Source organism: Aedes aegypti, chromosome 2, assembly GCF_002204515.2.
Source record: "Aedes aegypti strain LVP_AGWG chromosome 2, AaegL5.0 Primary Assembly, whole genome shotgun sequence".
Lineage (NCBI taxonomy): Eukaryota > Metazoa > Arthropoda > Insecta > Diptera > Culicidae > Aedes > Aedes aegypti.
In genome coordinates, this window is record NC_035108.1 from 466720664 (window position 1) to 466743773 (window position 23110).

A 23110-nucleotide genomic window follows, 5' to 3' on the forward strand; every position below is an offset into this window, starting at 1 on the left:
ATGGGTTTTCAACAATTTTCTCAAACCGGACGTCGCCATCTTAGATTTCAAAATGGTGTCAGACACCCATATTAAATGGGTTTTCTACGATTTTACCCTAGTGGAGGTCGCCATATTGGATTTAAAAATGGCGTCGAAAACCGATTTACGTCATTCTCTATTCGTGCACGTTCCGAAAATACCCATATTGTATGGATTTCCAACATTTCCCCAAACCGGAGGTCGCCATCTTGGATTTCAAAATGGCGTCGAACATCGATTTTCATCATCACTTTATTGTAACCGTTCCGAAAAATTCCATATTGCAAGGGTTTTCAACAATTTTCCTTAACATGAGAGTGCCATCTTGGATTTAAAAATGCCGGAGGTTTGGGAAATGGAGTTCAAAATGGCGTCGGACATCGATTTTCGTCAAGTCGTGCCCGTTCCTAAAATATACATATTGCAAGGGTTTCCACAGATTTTCCCAAAGCGAAGGTCGCCATCTTGGATTGTTGAATTTGGAATTTAGTTAATTTTCTGTGCCAATAGTCCAATATTTATATTAGGATAAATCTTTTTCTTCCTATCGCATCAACTCAAATATCGGAAAATTCTAATCATCAGAGCACCCCACAGCATGATGATAATCTAACAGTGCATTTTAACCCAATATTTTGATTCGTCCTACCCCAATGGTTTGGTTCGTTCAGTCCCGTCCATTTGGCATTTTGAGCAAGTACCAAATGGTTTTCAATGCTTCCTAAAAATAAATATTTTACGTGGAACAAACAGTTTTCCTGCAAAAATATGTGATTCAGCGATAGAAAACATTGTATACTAATGTGTTTCGTAACAAGTTTCTAGTAAAACTTTGCTATATCCCATAGCCAGTTTGAATTGCATGCGAAATTTTCTAACACTATTTTATGTGAATAGGGCTTCAATAAATATCAGTAATGAAGTACCGTAATTTCGGGTGAAATTGATCATTTTTCACTGTTTTCTTGGTATGCTTTCTTAAATTTCAATAATATCATACAACTAAATGCAGGAAAACAAGTACGACGGTGAACATCACTGGCTCATGCACCGAAATTTTCTATCAAATGTGATGTTAGTGCCAAAAATCAGCTCTAAAATTAAAATTCGGGAATCCCAATTCAGGGTGAAATTAATCACTTGTCAATGTGATTATTGTTAGTTTTGAAATAAACTTGACATACTTAATTTGGGCCTTCTGAATTCAAATATGCTTGCCAAATTCTTAACGAGACAATATTTATGGAAATAATCAATAATTAAACTTCAAGAATACCGCGAAAAACAGCTAAATGTAGGCAATTTCCAAAGGATTTCTCTACTATGTAGCAGAAAATCAATTTTTTCAACAAAACGAGCAAATTGATAAGAGTTTTGATAGTAAAATCTGTTTTGGAGATATATTTTTAGAATCCTCACAAACTTTCAGCTTTACACCATGTCCAAATCCTTGTTTAGAACTAGAAGTTTATGGATGTCTATGAATTTCACACCGAACTTGATTCTGGAATTTTGCATTATTTTCATAGAAATAAACATTCTGCGACACAAAAAACTTCACTTTACACAAATATACATTACTAAGGACAAACACCGTTCATTTTACATAGGGTACAATGAATTTGGTGCATTATTAGTAAGAAATAAAATCGCGTGATACGGTGATGCCCTTCTGCTGAGTTTATATCTTCTCTAGTACCCCTCTCAATCCCTACATTCTTCTCCTGCTCTACTCTCATAATTATAAGATAGTTTCTTCTATTAGATTTTAATGAAAAAATGAATTCATATTTTCTTTCATTCATCCTACTGAAAATAACAGATCTATTCCAAAATCGTTAGAAAATTTGGTAAGAACTGAATCATTATCATCATCATCATCATGTCTATATCTTCATCCCTCACACCTTTTTCCTTATTCCTGATTCCACATTCATCATTCCTTACTCCTCACTTCTTCATTCCTCAAACCTAATTTCTCCATTCCTTTCCGGAATTGATTTACCCTCTCAGGGGAATTGATTTACCCTCTAGGGGGAATTGCTCTACCATCTAGGGGAAATTGATTCACCCTTTTGAGGGAATTGTCTTACCCTCTAAGGGGAATTGATTTACCCTTTCGGGGGAATTGACATACCCTCTAGGGGGAATTGATTTACCCTCGCGGGGAAATTGATTCACTCTTTCGGGGGAATTGACTTACCCTCTCGGGGGAATTGCTTTGTCCTCTCGGAGGAATTACTTTACCCTCTCGGGGGAATTGCTTTATTCTCTCGAGGGAATTGATTTACCCTCTCGGGGGAATGGATTTACCCTCTAGGGGGAATTGCTCTACCATCTAGGGGAAATTGATTCACCCTTTTGAGGGAATTGTCTTACCCTCTAAGGGGAATTGATTTACCCTTTCGGGGGAATTGACATACCCTCTAGGGGGAATTGATTTACCCTCGCGGGGAAATTGATTCACTCTTTCGGGGGAATTGACTTACCCTCTCGGGGGAATTGCTTTGTCCTCTCGGAGGAATTACTTTACCCTCTCGGGGGAATTGCTTTATTCTCTCGAGGGAATTGATTTACCCTCTCGGGGGAATGGATTTACCCTCTAGGGGGAATTGCTCTACCATCTAGGGGAAATTGATTCACCCTTTTGAGGGAATTGTCTTACCCTCTAAGGGGAATTGATTTACCCTTTCGGGGGAATTGACATACCCTCTAGGGGGAATTGATTCACCCTTTTGAGGGAATTGTCTTACCCTCTAAGGGGAATTGATTTACCCTTTCGGGGGAATTGACATACCCTCTAGGGGGAATTGATTTACCCTCGCGGGGAAATTGATTCACTCTTTCGGGGGAATTGACTTACCCTCTCGGGGGAATTGCTTTGTCCTCTCGGAGGAATTACTTTACCCTCTCGGGGGAATTGCTTTATTCTCTCGAGGGAATTGATTTACCCTCTCGGGGGAATGGATTTACCCTCTAGGGGGAATTGCTCTACCATCTAGGGGAAATTGATTCACCCTTTTGAGGGAATTGTCTTACCCTCTAAGGGGAATTGATTTACCCTTTCGGGGGAATTGACATACCCTCTAGGGGAAATTGATTCACCCTTTTGAGGGAATTGTCTTACCCTCTAAGGGGAATTGATTTACCCTTTCGGGGGAATTGACATACCCTCTAGGGGGAATTGATTTACCCTCGCGGGGAAATTGATTCACTCTTTCGGGGGAATTGACTTACCCTCTCGGGGGAATTGCTTTGTCCTCTCGGAGGAATTACTTTACCCTCTCGGGGGAATTGCTTTATTCTCTCGAGGGAATTGATTTACCCTCTCGGGGGAATGGATTTACCCTCTAGGGGGAATTGCTCTACCATCTAGGGGAAATTGATTCACCCTTTTGAGGGAATTGTCTTACCCTCTAAGGGGAATTGATTTACCCTTTCGGGGGAATTGACATACCCTCTAGGGGAAATTGATTCACCCTTTTGAGGGAATTGTCTTACCCTCTAAGGGGAATTGATTTACCCTTTCGGGGGAATTGACATACCCTCTAGGGGGAATTGATTTACCCTCGCGGGGAAATTGATTCACTCTTTCGGGGGAATTGACTTACCCTCTCGGGGGAATTGCTTTGTCCTCTCGGAGGAATTACTTTACCCTCTCGGGGGAATTGCTTTATTCTCTCGAGGGAATTGATTTACCCTCTCGGGGGAATGGATTTACCCTCTAGGGGGAATTGCTCTACCATCTAGGGGAAATTGATTCACCCTTTTGAGGGAATTGTCTTACCCTCTAAGGGGAATTGATTTACCCTTTCGGGGGAATTGACATACCCTCTAGGGGAAATTGATTCACCCTTTTGAGGGAATTGTCTTACCCTCTAAGGGGAATTGATTTACCCTTTCGGGGGAATTGACATACCCTCTAGGGGGAATTGATTTACCCTCGCGGGGAAATTGATTCACTCTTTCGGGGGAATTGACTTACCCTCTCGGGGGAATTGCTTTGTCCTCTCGGAGGAATTACTTTACCCTCTCGGGGGAATTGCTTTATTCTCTCGAGGGAATTGATTTACCCTCTCGGGGGAATGGATTTACCCTCTAGGGGGAATTGCTCTACCATCTAGGGGAAATTGATTCACCCTTTTGAGGGAATTGTCTTACCCTCTAAGGGGAATTGATTTACCCTTTCGGGGGAATTGACATACCCTCTAGGGGGAATTGATTTACCCTCGCGGGGAAATTGATTCACTCTTTCGGGGGAATTGACTTACCCTCTCGGAGGAATTGCTTTGTCCTCTCGGAGGAATTACTTTACCCTCTCGGGGGAATTGCTTTATTCTCTCGAGGGAATTGATTTACCCTCTCGGGGGAATGGATTTACCCTCTCGGGGGAATTGCTTTACCGTCTCGGGGGAATTGATTCACCCTCTCGGAGGAATTGATTTACCCTCTCGTACTCTCTCGGGGGAATTGCTTTACTCTCTGAGGGAATTGATTTACCCTCTCGTGAGAATTGTTTTACCCTCTCGAGGAAATTGATTTATCATTTCGGGGGAATTGATTTACCCTCTCGGGGAAATTGCTTTACCCTCTCGAGGGAATTGACTTATCCTCTCGAATGAATTGCTTTTAGCGTTGGGCAAATTTGCCCAGAACATCGATGTTACTGAATCGATTCACATTTGAGCTGCTGATTCGATTCACCGATTTAATCGAATCCTTTGAATCGATGTTTTCGAATCGATTCGAATCGGATGAAAATTAACTATTATGAAACTTTAAATGAGACCAAATGCATTCGCATTCGATTTCAACATCTTTCTATCACATCAGTTTCGAAAATCAATCGAGCAGATTTACTTCTTCAAGATTAGTTCTAAATATGCTTTTTTCTCCACAAACTCATTAAGAAATATTTTACGATTCCAACAAAATAAATCGAATAAAAAAATCGAATGAAGAGAATCGATTCACCCGATTCTAGGTGCTCCAAACATCGATTCAAAAAATCGATTAATCGGAAAGAAAAAATCGATTTTCGGAACATCGATTCAAAATCGCCCAACGCTAATTGCTTTACCCTCTAGGGGGAATTTATTTACCCTTTCGGGGCAATTGATTTACCCTTTCGGAGGAATTGATTTACCCTCTCGGGGGAATTGACTTACCCTCTCGGATGAATTGCTTTACCCTCTAAGGGGAATTTATTTACCCTTTCGGGGAAATTGATTTACCCTCTCGGGGGAATTGCTTTACCCTTGCAGAGGAATTGATTTTCCCTTTCGGGAGAATTGACTTATCCTCTCGGGGGAATTGATTTATCCTCTCTGGGGAGTTCAAGCATTGCCTTGATGTACTGGGTCATTCATGAACATAAGTAATTCATTATGAAACTCTTTTTTATTTAATTTATGTTGAGTTGTAACACCGAAGTATCTAACAGAAAAAATGAAGAAATCTCTTTCTCAGGCAGGGTACAGTATTCTTTTTTGTAGATTTTGTACGATTTATGAACAGCGTCTGAATTGTTGATTTATTCGGAGAAGAAATTCTTCGTGGGAAAACGTATTCTACTTCCGATATATAAGATTCACTTCATCTTAATCATCATGTCGATAAAGCAGCAACTCGATGACTCGATATTGAAAGGACCATCGAGTTAGGGAGGTATCGAGTTCTAGAACACAAAACCAGTGCAAGTGCGATCCATGGGAGCATCGAGTTAGCTATGAAAACCAATTTCCACTATTCTCTTAATTGATATCGAAATTTTGAGTAATGGAAAGTTTCCTGTAGTTATTTTTAACAATATGAACTCAAATCCACAAAGCAAATTTTTGAGTGAAATTATTACGGACTTTATAATTTGTTCTCCTTGTAGGTTTTTTTAGTGTTTCTGAAAAAAAAACAAGCTTTTGGAAGAATTGTTAGAGAGAACTTCCGATGTTCATCTAAAAAAATGGCAAAACAAGTAATTCTACTTTCAACAAAATTCATGTTTAAATGTACGTGCGATTCAATAAAGCGTCAGTTTCTCTTCGAACATTTCCGAACAAATAGTAGAAGTATGTACCCAAGGTTATCCAGGAGAAGCTACTAAATGCACTACTGATTTTGAGAAAATTCTGAACACAACTTAACGTGAACCCTGCGCAGGATTGTGGAACAATTCTGAACAGGATTTTTTTTAAAGTTGTTATAATAATTTTATGGAAATTTCGAGAAAATCCTGTACAAGACTTTAAGAGAATAAGTAACAAGATTTAAAAAAAAATCTTGAATAGGAATTCAAGAAAACTCCGAACAAAAATTTTAGGGAAAATCTAGAACAATATTTTGGAAGAATCCTGAACAAGATTTTGGGAAAACCCTAAACAGTGTTTTGGGGAAATGCTGAACAGGATCCATTGGGAATCCTGACCATGATTCCGCGAGTATTCCGAACAGGATTTTTTTTTTTGAGAATCGCGAGCATGATTCTGTGAGAATCCTGAAATTCTTAATTTTCACTAGATTATGTGAAAATTACGAACACGATTGCATAAACATTATGAACAGTATTGAATGAAAATCCTGAATAAAATTTTAGGGAAATCCTTAACAAGATTTTTGGAAAACTTGAACAAGATTTTTTAGAAATTCTCTACAAGATTTTTGTAAAAACCGGTGCCAGAGTTTTGAATTCAGAGTTTAGGAAAATCATGAACAGGGTGCTCAGGAAAATCCTTGTGCTTTTCACGATTTCTCTAAATAATATTGTCAACTATCTAAATAATTTTTTAACATCAATGGATTCAGCGATGAACAGTGTTGCCAGTTATCAGAAGTACTTTGTGATTCTATTTACGATTTCGAAAATTCAAACTAGCTAGGGTTAAATCACCGGTTTTGGCCAGCCTAAGAGATCTTTTTTATCGTGTGGCAGGTTTGAAGATACCTTATGCTCTGGTAAGTCGAGAAAATTTCTAATCAAAAAAGATCGTTGACTGGATTTGAACCCATGTCCCTCAGCTTGGTCTTGTCGGAATGCTGCGCATTTCCCTTAAAGATTTTATGGTTCTGCCAAACATAGAATTATCATACTCGATTACCATTTCCGTTACGGCCAAATTCGGAAAAAAAATGTTATATAAGGAATCGACATCATCCAGCAAGTCATAATTAATGTTTTACTTATACGACATTTTATCGCTGAAGAGTCATAACTTTTGACTGCAATCCCAAATTTGGGACCAGTCCAAATGGGGCTCCAGGAGATCACTTAGGAAAATCCAAGAGTTCCTCTTGAAATTCCTTCAGAGATTTTCCTATGAAATTCATGCAGAAATTTCATCGGAAACTATCCCAAGAATTTCTCCAGGGATTTTTCCGGGATTCCTCCACGGATCACTCCAGGAATTCTACCAGTAATTCCTCAAAGAGTTCACAAACGTATGAATCCCTCAAGAGACTCCTCAAGAATTTCTTCTAGGAATTCTCCCACAGTTACCACCAGGAAAATCGTTACATGACCTACTCCAAGGATTTCTTGGAATAATTCAAAAAACTTTCGGAAATTCCTCCAAGAGTCCCTTTTGAAATCTCCTCTTTGCCACGAATTCCTGCAGTAATTTCATAAGAAATTATCCTAAGAATTCCTTCAGGGATTACATTAGGAATATCTCTACAAACATTCCGCCAGTAAAATTTCTATATAAATTCCTTTTCTTTTCGAAAATCTTTTCAGTAGATTTCTCTCTGGAGATTCGCTCTCCATCGAAAATTTATCCATCGATTCCACACAGGATTATTATTATGGATTCCACCAAGAAAAATTGCTACAGTAATTTTCTCTTGGACACCTTTAAGCATTCTCCACGGGTTTCAAAGATGTCTCCTTTAGACCTTAAATAATTACTCAGATAATCCTTCAGACATTCCTAGAAGAGTTTCTCCAGACTCCAGTGATTTATATAGAATAATGTCCATAGGTGTTCCTGCAAACATTTCTTCAGTTTTTCTTCAGGCATTTCTCTATGGATTGCTCCAGAAAAAAAATTACATGGTTTTCTCTAGAAATTATACCAAGGATAACACTGCGGCACATGTTTTTGTCTCAGGAATCAAAATACCGCTTTTCACCTAATTAAGGGTTGCTGAATCCATTACCTTTTTCAAAAATTTAATAGAACGCCTAGTTTTTGAGATATTGGCTGTTGAGAATGCAAAATTTGACTATATCAGCCAACTTGCATGCAAGTTAGTCAGCTTGTATGTCAATTTGTGTGCTCAATGTGCCACAGAATTCAAACTTCATGTGTATAACAATACTTATGACGGAAGTTCATAATAGTTTCAATGCTCAATAGTATTTTTCGATCGATTCAATCAAGACTGTGTAGCCAAAAGCATGTTTACAGGGATTTCTTTAGGAATTCCACCAGAGATCACTTCGGAAATTTCTCCATAGGCTCCTGCAAGAGTTTCTCCAGAAATTCTGCAAGTGTTTAACCGGGGATTCCTTTAGTGATCACTCTAGACTTTTTGTAGATATACCTCCAGAGATTGTTGCAGAAATCTCTACAGGAACTTATCCAGGAATTTTTCAAAAACCTTTTTCAGAAAATGTGTTCCCAGAGCAATTTCTGAAAAAAAATCGCGGAGGATACCCTGGAGGTATTCAAAACACACGGACACTGTCTTCAGCCATTAAGGCCCAAGTAAAAATGGAGCAAATGTCAAAAATGAAAAAGCAGTTTTCGCCGTTAAAATCGACAAATCGAAAAAAATAAAAACACACAGCCGTTTTAATTGCAAAATAAAAAGGCTGTGTGTTTTTATTTTTTCCGATTTGTTGATTTCAAGGGCGAAAACTGCTTTTTCATTTTTGACATTTGCTTCATTCTTTCTTGCACCTTAAGCTGTACATGCTGTAATTTAACACTAGACAACAAACAAGCGTGCTCCAGTGGCACAGCCGAGAAACATTATAGACGAAAAGTTTCGAAGGCTGACGCGGGAATCAAACCCACACCCCATGTCTCGATGCGCTCAAACGAGTAATTCTTGGATGCAACTTTTTGGAGGCCCAGAACGCATCTCTGGAAAAAATATCAAGGAATGGAGGATTGCCTGGAAAAATTCTAAGAATAATTGATGTTGTGATTTTTCTAAAGGAATACCTGCGAGAATTCCCAAGGAAATCTCAGGAACAATTCTGGACAAACATTAGAGAAGGGCCCAAGAGCTTGAGGCATTTTTTCAGAAATGTTGCTTCTTCTTTCTGGCGTTATGTACCAACTGGGACAAAGCCTGCTTCTCCAATTAGTGTTCTTATGAGCACTTCCAAAGTTATTAACTGAGAACTTTCTTTGCCGATTGACCATTTGTGCATGTGTTTATCCTGTGGCAGGTACGAAGATACTCTATGCCCTGGGAATCGAGAAAATTTCCATTACGAAAAGATCCTCGAACCCAAGATCCTCAGCATGGTCATGCTGAATAGCTGCGAGTTTACCGCTACGGCTATCTGGGCCCCTTAAGAAACATTGCTAATGAGACCTTTTTAGCCCGCCCATGCTTACACCACTTACACCACTTTCATGAAGATTAATGTTGGCTCTTCATAGCAGTGGTATTGCTGATTGTGATCGAGTTGCATTGGGCTGAACAGCTTTCTTGCAAAGCTATTGTTAACCAATGTCGATGTGCCTTTTTCAAATATTTGCTCAGAACTCCTAGAGGAATCTTGAGAAGACTACCTAAGTAATACTGGAGAAATATCTGAAGTAAGAAATTGAAAATCTCTGCAATAATTCCTGGAAAAGTTCCCTTAACAATCTTTGGCGATAAATCCCAGTAAAGATTTTACTGGAGAAATCCACGGCTTCTGATGGGAGCTCACTCGCTTGTAGTTGTGAAACATTTTGCACCGTATACGGATGTCACGCACACTAAATGTCTTCTTCCTCACCTCAGTATATATTCTCATTGGATGATCTCTCACGGGCACTCTCGGGAGGAACTCACATCAATAAGGGTAACTCGCAGTGTCAGTGCACAGTGGTCCAGGAATCAGTTTTACGCGGAAAGATGCATTTTGAGCTTTAGAATGAAACATTAGACAAAAACGGTCTTCAACAAAGTTGTTTGTATTAGTTAAGCCCTTTGTTTGGTTTTATTGAAAATTAGGGTGGACCACATATTCCTAGAAATTGTGTTACTAACTTTCTTATTTGTAGAAATTATATTATATATGCTTCAGCAAAGTTGTAGACCATTCAATTTCAAGCAACTTTGCCAAAAAAAGTTTTTTTGTATCTCTTAAATTGACCGATTTAGAGCTTTTTTCCTACGGTGACATAGGGTGGTCCGAACAAAACTGGTTTTCTGGCTCTAAAGTTTTCAATTCAAACTTCTCATCAAAGTAGTCTAAGAAACTCTTTTAGAGCTTTAAAAAATGCGTAATTTTTAAGTGAAAAAACTCGCTATCTCCTTCCGTTTAGGAGTTATTGTTGTTTTTCTCTCAAAAACATGCCTATTTTGATTGTGAATATCTCTGATTGGGGCAAACATAAAAAATATCTTTTGACTGCATTCAAAAGAAAAAATAAAATTGTATATTATATCAAAAAATTACAGATGTGTTATTTTTGTAACTCTAATAAAACGCCTTGAAAAACAAAGGATTTTAAGCAGAAAAACTTCAATAACTTTTGAACTAAAATAGATATCATCAATATTTTTGCATGAAAATTTGCGTTTTGTTAAGTTCTTAAAGTCGTTCATAGACCGCTTTGACGAGAAATCCGAAATAAGAAAGATAGGGCTCTAAAACTATTTTGAAGATTTTCATAGTATGTATTTTTTTTTTTTTTGCATTTTGAGCATGAAAATGAAATTTTAGACAAAAATGATCTTCCACAAAATTGTTTCTAAAAATGTAAGCTTACATACTGTGTCATTTGAAACTAGGGTGGTCCACAATATCACACATATCATATAATCAACTTTTTTATTTGCAAAATTACTGGTATATGCTCTTAGGCAAAGCGGTAGAACTTGAAATTTTGATCAACTTTTCCAAAAAAAGTTTTTCTGTAGCTCAAAATTTGACCAATTTAGAGCATTTTTTCCTAATCATCGCAGGGTGGTCCAACAAAAATAAGTTTTTCAACTCTAGTTTTTTAAATATTATTTTCTCGTCAAAGTCGTCTATAAACGATTTTTAGAACTTAACAAAACGCAAATTTTCATGCAAAAATATTGATAATATCTATTTTAGATCAAAAGTTATTAAAGTTTTTGTGATAAAAAATATTTGATTTTCAAGACGTTTTATTAGAGTTACAAAAATAACACATCTGTAATTTTTTGACATAATATACGATTTTGTTTTGTCTTTTGAACGCCGTCAAAAGATATTTTTTATGTTTGCCCCAATCAGAGATATTCACAATCAAAATAGGCATGTTTTTGAGAGAAAAATAACAATAACTCCTAAACGGAAGGAGGTAGCGAGTTTCTTCATTCACCAAATTACACAATTTTCAAAGCTCTAAAAGTGTTTCTTAGACTACCGTGATAAGAAATTTGAATTGAAAACTCTAGAGCCAGAAAACCAGTTTTGTTCGGACCACTCTATGTCACCGTAGGAAAAAAGCTCTAAATCGGTCAATTTAAGAGATACAAAAAAACTTTTTTTGGCAAAGTTGCTTGAAATTGAATGGTCTACAACTTTGCTGAAGCATGTATAATATAATTTCTACAAATAAGAAAGTTAGTTACATAATTTATATGAAAATGTGGTCCACCCTAATTTTCAATAAAACCAAACAAAGGGCTCAACTAATACAAACAACTTTGTAGAAGACCGTTTTTGTCTAATGTTTCATTCTAAAGCTCAAAATGCATCTTTCCGCGTAAAACTGATTCCTGGACCATAGTGCAGTGGCGTAGGCAGGCTGGGTCGCGTTAAGGGCTGCTTTCGGCAAAAGTCTTACATCCGTCGGTGTGGTTTTGTGGTTGGGTTGTTGTCCGTATTTCTTTCACTCGTTTCATACGGAACAACATGAAAACTCATAATGGAGCTTTGAGGAATGAACTGTTAAGAATATTTCATATTCCGGTTTCTTACTCTCTTTGGCTGTGGTTAGAATCAGATCACCTGCAATAATCATCATCATTGAAGCAATTTTTCAACAATTATTTTATTTTCATCCAAACATACACTTTTTCTAGCTATCCTTCAAGACAGCTTTCCCCGTATATTTCTTCCAGAATAGTTATTTACCGAAGCCAAAAAATACCACGAACGCATAGCATCTGGATTTAAAACCATGGTTCACTGAACCGGACACACGTTATTCTCTTGAAAAATTTCCGTTTTCACCAGTTTTCGCCGTTTGGTCATGTTTAAATTGTTCAATAACTATTTTGTACACACTAATGTTACATTCAACATTCTTCTTCTTTTGCTGGCTAGCTTGAACCACAGAAACTGCGCTATGAAAATACCTTTTCAAACTGGGATTACAATAATATATTATTTATATTAAGTTTTTCTCAATGACTACTAGACAAGAAATCGTAGTAAAGTGACAAGCAATTCTAAAAAAGTCAGATGTAAATAATTAAAACCACATTATTATTCGAATTTACATGAAAATAAATGAATGTTATAGGAGTATTCGGATATTGGTACCGTCCGGATTTTGATTCATCACGGTACCTGAAACTACTTCAGATCCAGTGTGGATTCTTCCAGAAAGTGTTTTAAAGTTTTTTTTTTCTAGTTTCTGCAATATATTCTCTAAGCGTTGTTAAAAAAACCATTTCAAGAATGCCTTCAGGGATAACTCAATATGATTCTAGAGATTAAGCCAGATCAGATTTTGCTCTAAGAAATCCTTCAAGAATTCATCCTGGGATTTCTTCAAGAATCTCTACCAAGTTTTTTTTAGCTATATCGTTCATTAAAGTTTGAAGAATGAGTTCTTCATCTTGGGATGTTAAGTTTGTACTCGAATTACAGTACTAACGTGTTTGGAATATTTTTCAAAATTTCTCAATAGCAATTTCCATGTAAACCAACATTGTCCACCAACCAACCAATTGAAACAACTTCACTGTTTTCAGAAGTGGTATAGAAAAGTTTGAAGAACTCACACAGTTATCACGGTTACTCGGAACCCCCCAAGCAACAGATCAAACATTTGCCGTGTTCGAATGAATAAACATATTAAAGTTGTCATAAAGCACGGAACGACCTTCCTGGGCGGATGGTAGGCTGCCTTCCGTCGTAAAACCACACCAGAATTTGGCCACTAAGAGGAAAATGCCATTGTTTATGCTGCCATTGTCGATGCTCATAACTTCGCGCTTTCTGTTTGAAACACCATCAAGGATTCATTCTCCGGTTGGTTGGTAGGGCAACTGTGAGATTGCTTATTCCTTAGTATAGTTCCACCATCATCACCATCGTCATCTCTTCGTCGGGTTGTTCCGATGCTGTTGTCGCTACCGGAGTGATCTGGAGTGTCCTAATAATAATCAAAGCTACGACCCTAAACGATAATGTTCAACCTCGCTTACCCACATTTGCCATTCTTTAGTGGTCTATGGAAGGAACCTAGGTATGACAAAGCACAATTGCACACTGTGGGCCAGAAATCGAAATTCAGCGTCAATGGTCAATTGACAGATAAAGCTCTTAGTTGATAATTGTGGAAGTAATCATAAAACACTAAGTTGAGAAGCAGGCTCTGTCCCTGTCTCCGGGACATAACCCAAAGAAAGAAAGAAGAAGTATTGTTTTTGCCAAACGACATTCAACCAAATGGCCATGTATAACTTATAACTAAAATAGGTTTTTGGTCTTTTGTCGCGAAATTTTAATTCCCAGCCCGTAGTCTTCCGATAGGATGGTTGGTCGGCAGAGGCCGAAGCAGGGCCTTCGGTGGTACTTTCCAGTTTTATGAAGCCGTTGGCAGAACAATCTTCTTACAACTCGCCATCACACAACTCTATTATTACGACGTCATAAACGAGTCAGATCTTCATTACCGTGTTCTCTTATGGAGCGAAACGTGTTTCGTACGATTACGATACGACTCTGGAGGGCAGCATGAAATCAGGCTAGTTATTATCGTAAAATTCGGAATTATTCCATTCTGGATGACTTTAATATTTTTCAAGCCAAATTACGAATTCTTTGGGGGCCATCATTTGTAGATTTTCTGGCCATGGTGTCCGAGGATGTCGTTTTCCGTCATTTGATTTATGATACCGAAGCATGCAAATTTTTATAAATGCTCATCCTTGCGAAGAAGTGGTTAACGTGGGCCATGCTGCTTGCATCATCACAATTCCCATAGCTCCACCTTCGCCTAGCATTAGCGTGAATGTATGCTGCCCTTTTTCTTGTTGTCGGGAAATTTTCGGATACCAACCACATTCTTTTTGCTCCTCAGGGACCAAACTTCCTAGAAGTATATCATTTATCATCGGAGCTGCAGCACTCCCGGATGCTCAATTCTGGTATGTTGAAAGTGGGTGCAGCGAGAGAGCTGGAGCTAGTTGAGTATAATCATGTGTCAATGATAAATGTGAATTATTCCCACTTGACTGGGGTGCACCATGATGAATCATCTGTGGAGTTATCTGTCTTCAATTGAAAATTGAATCTGGAAGCGGTAGAATTCGATTGTCTTTAACTTATTGATTCTTTACATAAAAACAAATAGTTGTTCTGTAGAATGAGTTGGTGTTCTATGGTAGTGATCATATAGAGCAGCATTTTTCAATTGACTGATCTATATAAATTTGCGTTTACCGCTACGGCTATTTGAGCTAGATCGGATTCTAATTAAACGCTTAGTTATCTAGCAAATCAACTTAAACGAGTATGCAATTGTGAGATACCCAAAATAAAAAAAAAACAGGTGCTCGGTTGCACAGAAACAAAAAAAAAAATAATTCTCGAATGTCTTTTGTTATGCACCTTAAAATTTTAAAACTTAACGTTATCAAATGCAGCATCATAATCAAACAGACAATACCAAGTTGCATTCGTACGATAGAAGGCATTGTCATGTTCTTCACAATAGCAACCTGTTCAATATCTTCTAACACATATCTTCGAGGAAAAATATCAAATTATAAAATTCCCCTCTGTCGAGTGCTTGGCAAACAGTTATTCAGCTGTCTTTCCTACGCCGGAAGCAAAAACCACTTCGCTAAATGGTGACAATGCCGGGCAAAACAAAATGCAGTCCCAGCTCGGCCACTTTCTAATAGCCGAGACAATGTGAATAAAACCAAGTGGCAAACTCCTAAGTGCACCTGCAGCAGCTTTCTGCATCCTACATCCAGTATCCAAGTTGTATCGCTTCCGTAAGAACGCCTGAACTGATGCTCTTCTTCTGGCTTGGAATCGAACGAAGTTGGTGACCGACCGGCTGGACAGGTTTTAAAAGCTTTTCACATTCACGTGTGTCCATGTGTTTATGGTGATCGTGGGAGGGCACTCCTTTTTGTACTGTAGGTACCTGTGCTTTTGCATTTACCTACCGAAGTGTGTCCATTGTTGCTAGAAATTTTCTCACGTTCACTTCTGCTGCAACATAACATATAGGGTGACCCAAAAAGAATGGATGCGATTTGGGTATCGAGAGTCACAGTATTCTTTTTTTTGTGAACATATGTAGAGTAAGGTGGGGCAAAAGTTCGACCTTAGTGGTATTATCACAGGGCGTTTCTAGGCCTATCATATGGATGCTATGACGTGTATTAGTTTTTGCATAAATGCTTGGAAACAAATTTTGGCCCATCGTGGTGCAAAAGTTTGAATCGGCGGGGCAAATGTTCGACCCATATATATACTTATGAAAAAAATAATAAATTGCCTGAAATTCACATATTATCTTCAAATTTAGCGAAATTTGGCTGATCGTGCGAAAAATTCCAACAAAATTTTACATTTACACTTAGTTTTGCGAAAAACTGCTATTTTTGGGTATACTACAATTATTCCTGTTTTGGGCAATTTTTTCACGGAAATTCAGTGTGTATTTCTCGGAAAACATAATTTTACGGGTGGTATAAGGTATACCTGTCTTAAAAGTATTGATATTTTGTGTTTCAGTCAGCGAACTTTTGCCACACACTAGATTCGAACTCTTGCCCCACCGGTGGGGCAAAAGTTCGTTAAAGAAAATCAATTTTGAAACTGTTCTAACTGAAAATGGGTAAATATTTGAACACAAGTTTGTTCAGCAAAATTATAGCCAATATGTTGAAGATTCACTATATGGTATTTATTTTATTGCAATTGCTATTGTTTTCCTAGAAACTTAAATTATACCACTAAGGTCGAACTATTGCCCCACTTTACCATATATGTTTTCGCTTCAAAAGGAGCTAGAAATCTTAAAAAGAAACTCTTACCTTTCGAACTTTTGCCCCACTTTACTCTATAATTCCATATTTTGCATTTTTAGGGTAGATCAGTAGTCGTATCCTATTATTGGCACTATTGATTCACTTCGGCGGTGTTTTTTTTTTTTTAAACTACAAAGCTCATATTTGGCCACAATATGCATCGTTATAAAGCTACAGACAATTCGGCCAAGAACCCCAGAAGTGAATCATGGAAGTGCCCAAGTAGATCTGCACCTTATTTGCAGAAGAAAAAAAAATAGTTTCATGGAAATAAGTACAACACAGTGAACATTGATTGAAATGTTTATTTGTTGCGTTGATTGTTTTAACATTGACTATTTTAGAAAAACTTTATGCCACAGGATTCGAAACTAGTATGGAAGCAAAAGTTCGCTGACTGAAACACAAAGTATCGGTATTATCTTAACAAGAATACCTTCTACTACTGCTCATAAAAGAGGCATGTGATGGCAATTCAACAATCCATCCGCCAGTTGAGGTGTTATCCGTGACCAAGAAACATATTGAACGATCGGTATCTTCATCGCAGCGACTAGGGAACCTTAGGCTAACAACCTACTGTCCCCGAAACTTCAAAAAATGTGACAGAGAAAGATTACAAACTGATGAAACTTATCAGCAGAGTAAACTGGCACAACTAATTCAAAAAACCGTTTTTGCTCCGCGCCGCTCATTTAATTCTAGACCAAATGCTGAGTTTCCTTCAAAAAGTTGCGCTCATTCGGATGAAAACTGTGACTGCACAAGCCCTTCAAAGTTTATATGGGAATTACTCTAAGAAAAGCAACCAAATCATTCAATTGGCCATAATGTTTGCCCATGTGCTCTTATAGATTACAGCAACGTTGATACTGAGAAATACATTCACCAGCTACAACTTTGTCGAAGACCGTTATCAAATCGGACGCCTCAGTAATTAGTTATTGATTTATATTGAATCGGAAATTCTTTAACAGTGCTTATTAATCTACTAAACGAGCAACACTGCTACAACTGGCACGCATAAATCATGGCTACTATGTTTTACTGCATATTTCCAGTGATGCCCGCAGAGCAGCTCAATTATTATAACAGAAGATTGTCAATTCATACACAACTCAACGACTAATTACTGAGGCGTCCAATTTGAAAACGATCTTCAGCAAAGTTGTAGCTGGTAAATGTATCTTTCAGTATCAACGTTACTGTAATCCCTAAACGCAAACACTATGGTCGATTGAATGAATTGATTGCTGTTCCCATAGTAATTCCCATATAAACTTTGATGGTCTTGTGCAATCTTAGTTTTCATCAGAATGGGCTCTAATTTTTGGAGGACACTCAGAATTCGGTTTGAGCGGTTTGGAGCAAAAATGATATTCCTGAACCACCTTAGTATCCACAGCACGACCACTTTCGCTTTACTTCCCGCTAGTTCTGCTGGTTCACGAACGATTCCCTGCTGTTCTGACAACTTGGATAGGTAAACGTAGCAGTTCTTCCTTATGGGCCCTGGTTTACCACATTCGAAGCAAACGCGTCGATCGTCCCTCTTGTCAGATTCCTTTCGGGATGCATGCAGATTTATGCTGGCAGTCGTAATACTCAGTGAGTAGCTTTGCTTTTACAGTCCATTTTGCATCCTATCGTATCCTTTAATCATCGTCTGAAAAATATCATACGGTCCTGGCAAACTGGCCATAATGAAATTACACTTTATCTCCTCCGGAATGTCTCCACCAAGTTCAGCGAGCCTATCGCATATATCATCCATTCAAATCATATGCTCCTCCATGTTGCTGCCCTCTTCTATTTCCAATCTGCACAAACGGTTCATTAGCTCGATTCTTCCAGCAGACGATTCCCGAACATGATACTCATGCAGTATGTTCCACGTTTCTTGAGCCGTTACAGATTTTTTTATCAGCTGCAATTGACTGTTTTCAAGATATCCAATCGTTGCTGCTGCTTGCTCATCCTTATTAGTGACGGGCGAAATGAATCGGAGCCGTACAAAAGAATCGAATTACTCAGTTGAACGAGTTATTCGTGGCCCTTTTTTGTAAGCGTCGGTTCATTCGATCAGCAGTCACACAACGGATCTGATAAAAAGTGACCCGTGAAAAAAACGAGCTGATTCGTTTCTCCTATTATCTTTTGTTCGTATCTCGTCTTTTTTTATAACGCTTAATACGTGCTTTGCTTTGCGCGCCACACCACACATGCAAGCATAGTTAGCTGCTTCTCCGTGCTCTCTGCACTCTCAGCATAACAGACAAACTTGCCCCACCCATTTATATTACAAACATACAGAATATAAAAAGAGAAAGCACACTGAACGACAAAGCGCATAGTTTTGCATCTTTCGTGAGATTCGGATAGTGAAAATTGGCTGAATGTCTTGTTCGTGTCCGGTCGAATTGTCAGCTTTTGGGGAAGAATGTAAGAATCCTAATGAGGACAACGCATATTGAGAGAGTCGCCCAACATGGGATGAATCGCTCGGTTCAGTTCGCTTTTCCTTTATGAGCCGCTGAACCTCTGAGCCGTTCAAAAGATTCGATTCACCAAAGTGAGTGATTCGGATCGGATCCGTTCACTAAAGTAATTGTTTCGCCCATGTCTAAACTTTATGAATCCTAACTATAGTTTGACCATTTCTTGGAGCATCTTCGAACCAAATCCTTCCCGTATCAATATCTACTTTGTTCGTTTCTTCCACAAGTCAAAGTTTTAAAAATTCAATCGAACCACACCAGCTTTCAGATCCATATCCATCGTCAAACACTTACACGAACAACTATTCCTTGAACCACTGTTCACGATTTCCTCTATCTACTCTAACTCTAACTACTCTGTCGGGCTCATAACCTGTCAGAACCGACGGAATGCACGGTGGAAACAAAGTAAAACGCTATACAGTATGGCCCATAAAAAAATGCGAAAATTGTTTGAACGTTAATTTAGCATTCACAAGCGTTATTTTCATAGTTTTTGATAGTGAATGTAATTTCTGATTATTGTAGTGTATTCTGACATAACTTCGCTATCCAGGACAATTTTTGTCATATTTTTCTTACTGTCCTAAATAATGTAATGAAGCAAAGAAGTTCAAAGGTTTTGTCCGCCCAAAGCTAGAAAAGGCGTCTGATTGTCGTATACTTTGGTGATAAACTTACCACCTTCAAAAATCACACTTTATTGTTGAAAATTTTAGTTTGTTTGGTATGAAAGGATGGAGGAGTTTTTAGAGAAGATGTTTTTCATGATCACAATAAAATATTTTGCCAGGGTCATAATTTTGAGGGCATTTGTGTGTTATAGGTTTGATAAGCCTTTATTTTTTGTTAAAGTTGAATAAAAAATAAATACGAAGGCCTATAACAGATTTTCCAGGATGAAATTTGTTCCTTCGGTTAGAGACAACTTATGTCAATACTAGCTCATAGGTTTTGAGCAAAACGGAGCCGCTTTTCACACTTATATGAAGGTTCAATCAAAGCTCTCCAAAATGAGCCGTTTTTTCGAAAATATGTTTAAGTCTCCAATGATCCATGCATGAACCAATTCTATTATTCGATATGGGCGTATGCTAGAGACAAGGCCTGAGAAGAATCTCACGTCATCGTTGGTGTTTTAGAAGCATTTATCACACAGATATTGAACTCGACGTCCGCAATATAAAATTTGTAGGTATGCTACCAATTCCTCTCTGGTAACGTGAAAGTAACAGATAAAAATCATGTCCAAAGCGAAAAACTGAGTCCAAATAGATTAAACAATACAGATAATCTATATAAATAAAAATGGAATGGTGTTTGTATGTCACGAAATGGCTTACAAACGGTTCAACGGATTTTAACATTTTTCCATTATTGAATTTGTCAAGAGTTCCGACGTGTTCGTGCGATGAAAAAGTTAAGGAAAGTCATCGGAACAGTCGTAAATACGGGAGAAAATAAAGGAATCATTTTTGCACGTCATTATTCAACAGCCTACTTGATGGCAAGACGAAGTTTGCCGGGACCACTAGTGAATAATATTTATGTTTAATTTACATTTTCTATGTAAAAACTACCGTAAAACATGATATGACGATTTTCGCATTTTTTTATGGGCCATACTGTACAATGAAAAAGTCGTTTTAAAAATGTTTTTTTTGGCTTTGGTTTGTATCAGCATTATTCACTGCAATACTGGGAAAATTGCAGTTCTCACTGATCATTGTTTAATACGATGGATACTAGCACATCACCCTATAAGCAACTGCCGTCAGCGAATATTAAAATCTGATTGCGAGCTGTACGTCTGTTTCATCATACTCCCGGAGAAGCTGATAGATGCAAAGATATTATAGATAAAGAGATAAATAGAAAATTCTCATCAAATAAATAATGAATAGAATGTTCTCATCAGATTGATGACCACCGCATTACTATTAATCTCCAACTGTCGTCGAGAAGGAAATTAGGAACTCATCGAAACGCTGAAGACAATTGCGAGTCAACGAGACACACAATTGTCGAGAAGCATTAGGCTCGGATTTCTTTGAAGCAGAGCGAGTATCAACGGGCCCAAAAGCTTATATGGCAGTCTTCGAAGATCATCTTTCTACTCTCAGATTTAAACAAGCATGCTTTGAATTCATCTCAGTTTGCAGGATCGTTTTGAATCCTGATTTTTTCCGATCTTAGTTAGCGGGATTTGTTCTGGGATTCAATCCCAGGATGGAATCCTCATGAATGAATTGTCATTCTCTTTCAGCAAACAAGTGTGTATAGAAGTACATGTTTGGTATGATAATTTTGTCATTTTAGGTTTTTCATAAAGAATCATATCCTCGACAGACCTCCTATTCTCCAGCAACTCCACTTTTATGGGGAAAGGAACAGATAAACCTTGATTATTCCGCCTGATGGACGGCCGATGTTTGAACATGATGAAATATGTATCCCCCAAAAATGTCTAAACGAACTGTCCAGCATCAATATTCTTGTTTTCAACAAGCCATTTTAGGAGTTTTGCATGGGAATTCAATTGAAAAAGGCTCAATAAGCGATCCTATTATATTTTCATAGCTATTGCGTTAAAAACTGTAAGATCATGTATAAATTACATACCATTGTTGAGCGTTAGCTCATGACAGAAGAAATTAAAAAAATGAGTAAGATGGACCGTCCCGGAAAAATCACATTAGTAGTACTATGTTTTGCATACCAGTATTTTTTTATGTTATTTCTCGTTGTTCATTAAATGACTCATATAAAATTCCGAACAGCTCTTCCCTTTTAACCTTCATGAAAAACGAAGGGTAATTTTGCTTAGTTACTCAATTCGTGTTCAAAATTTTCTAGCAAGAAGTTTAAAAAAGGCCAAAGCGCCGAGAAGGAAATTGACGAGAGCATTACAAATCAATATTATTTCTACAAACATCACACTGTTTTTTTTATTTATAATAAAAATTACACTGACAAATTTCTTAAATTAATTTGTAAATTCATGAATTTCCGAGGCCTGACCTTTTGTTTTGCTTCAAGCATACTCTTCAGATCAAAATGGATGCCAACTGCACTGCAAACGCGTTAGCTTCATGAACTTCGGTTGATTTACTGTAAAGGATAAAATATGAATTTTGAATGGCCTCAACTTTCACTGCGACAGACATAAAATATTTTACCAAACACGAATCGATACCGTTGGATATGACATACCCGCAGCTACAGCTGTAAGACATAAGGGGAAAATGTGGACATGAAAACTATAAAAATCATTTGAATAGAAATACATACTTGGTCAAACGTGTATCCTGTCACAGATATGTTTTTTTTTTATTTTTCAATAAATTATCAAGGTTAACTCGATTCATTTTAATAATGTTCATCAATCAAGGATCGAATCCTGGGATTTAATCCTCCCATACAAGGCGCATGATTCAATGCATGCCTGGATTGAACTATGATGTGCACACGCAAACGATCTTGTTCTATGGGTTTTAAATCTCAGCAGCTCTGGGAGTGAGATTTTTTGAAGACTGTTATATGGAAATTCACACAGAGTTACCGTTTTGATTCATATTACGGACACTTAAGGCCTCAGTGAAGTATAACCCAGCTTGGACCATACAAAATAAATCATTCTGTATGATTTTTTAGCGTTATCGAGCGTCGGAAGCCCTTAACTTTCGGATGGTGGGTAAAGAATACGCGTCCGCAACTTGAATAATTTTAAATAAATCAAAACGTGTGGCCTTTTCATGATTCTTATTCCGGAAGCTCCCTCACTTTTGCCTCATATTCCGGACGCTTTGATTCGAATTACGGACAGCTCATGATAATCATTAATAAAACAGTCAAATCATCAATTGAAATCGTTCAACCACTTAAGAGACGTCTAAGGTAGTTGGGCATTATAAATTTGCAATGATATTTATGGAAAAAACCTAATAAAACGAGCCTCGAAAATGAGAACTTTTGGACGGCGAAAATTGAAACATTTCGTGTGAAATGTTTCCCATACAAACGAGAGTGTCCGGAATTTGAAGCTGTCCGTAATATGAATCAAAACGGTATGTCTTTGATAACAAAATTGAAACGCTTCGTAAGAATCTGGATCGCGAACCGTCCAAGTGGATTTCTTTGGAGAAGAGTAGTTTAAAATGCTGCTGCGAGTA